Source organism: Phaethon lepturus, unplaced genomic scaffold, assembly GCF_000687285.1.
Source record: "Phaethon lepturus isolate BGI_N335 unplaced genomic scaffold, ASM68728v1 scaffold23532, whole genome shotgun sequence".
NCBI classification, from domain to species: Eukaryota; Metazoa; Chordata; class Aves; order Phaethontiformes; family Phaethontidae; genus Phaethon; species Phaethon lepturus.
In genome coordinates, this window is record NW_010526167.1 from 11,719 (window position 1) to 13,578 (window position 1,860).

The 1,860-nt window shown below is 48.8% G+C and overlaps 1 protein-coding gene across 1 annotated transcript in view; it reads right to left on the reverse strand.

The window, feature by feature from the left end:
- The window catches only part of ACSF3 (acyl-CoA synthetase family member 3), a 36,864-nt gene that overhangs the window by 867 nt on the left and 34,137 nt on the right, over positions 1–1,860 (reverse strand). The window lies entirely within an intron of this gene.

Sequence of the window (1,860 nt, forward strand, 5' to 3'; positions counted from 1 at the left end):
GTCTCTGCTCCCCCCCCGATTTCCAGCTCTGAGTTTTGCTCAGCTAGTGAAAGGGTTAAGTTTAATTTATACTGATTTCTCTTTAATATCATTCTCTCCCCGTAGGAGCCGGCAGCTGTGAGCTGATTGTACTCTCTCATTATGCAGTCTGTATCACTAATGGCCTGTGACAAAGGCATGCCATCTTCCCGGCCTTACCCCCGAGAGCCAATTAAACACACATACTCCCTTCCTGTTTGCAGCGCATTACAATGAAATTAAACTGAATTTCAAAATCATTTTCTCCTAAAGACATCTCTTTGCAATAATTAATGCATGCTATTCCTTTGCATCTGAAATATTCATCAGGAGCGTTGACTAAAAAAATTTTTAAAGCCGATTGTCCCGCATCCGGCATCGCCTGACGATGCTCCGGTCCCAGCCCGCGGTACCCACCCAGGATGGGGACCCGTGGTGACACTGCCGGCGGGGCAGCTCCACGTCTGCTTCGGGATAACAATAATAATAAATCACAGCTTCTTCAAGCACAGTAAATAAATAAGATTCCACAGAAATCCAGCCTGACTCCTGACTCCCTGGCACTGCTAACACCCAGCAAAAGAGGGGAAGAGGCAGCCAAGCCGTCCCGCGGCTGGCTGAGCATTTATCATCTAAATTGCAGAGTGGTACCGGGGGACGGGAACCTCTGACCAAGGAGGTCTCTGACCGCTCACCACACCACGCACAGAGCGGGAGGCGCAATTTGAAGCACGTAACTTATTCATGGCCTGTCACATTTATTCCGTTTGGGAAAGGCCTTCAGCCTCGTATCCTCCTGAATTTGTTATCCCGCATGATGGGCAGGATTAGCTGTAAGAGTTCTCCTCCGAGAACTTGCCGTCCCAGCCACAGCAGCTTCAGGCAGGGAGAGTCCCGACGGCATCTGCTGCTATCACAATAAATCGGGATCTTTTTTCTGTTGGCAAGTATTTGATAAAACCTACCAAGGTGCACACAGGACCCACCTGCAATAGGTGGTGGTGGTATTATTATTATTATTATTATATATCTTCTGGTGAAAATTGATTTGAAAGAAGCAAATACCAGAAGTGTTCCCATCCTTGGAAACATTTCACATTTCAGAAACATTTAATGTTTCAGAAACAGTTCTCTTAGTTGAAAGAGAAAGGCAAATCCTGAGAAACCCAGAAAAAGAAACATTTCCTTTGCATTTCCACAACATATCATGTAAAAATAAAATGAGCCTTGGTTCCAAATTAAAAGGTCTCTTTATTTGGAAGACTCAAACTTTTCACTTTAAAAAAATGTTCTGGCAATTTCAAAATCTCTTCCCAAACCGCTCCCGCACTGAAGACACCCGCTGTGATTTTTCCCCAGAAAGTTCGGCTTTCCATCAATTCCTTTTTCCTGACTGACAAATGACGCTTCCTTGAATAGCTCCCACACGACACCGGCGGCCGAGCCCACGATCCCAGGGACACCCCGTACAGCCATGCTGCCCGTGCGCGTGGTTTCCACCCCACACACCTTGTCTTTGAATATGCAGCCACGACCAGGAGAGCAAACTCCCCCGTGGCGCCGGCGCCAGGACGGATCAGCGCCTCGGGGCTTAGTGGGGTTTTTCCACGGACGTGGTAAGTTAAGGTAAATCCCACCCGGTGCTCAGGTGCCGAGATTGCCAAGTTTAAGTCCCCAGAAAACGTTAAGCACCGCTGTATCACGCTTACAAGCAAACACTCCCAAACACACCCCGTTACTCGGCTGACCAAGTATGGCCAACGCCAGGAAGGCCGTCCCTGAGCCCGGCGTTTGGAAGCACGCCCGGCGTGCACCCCCAGCCAGGCTGTGACCCCCATCTCC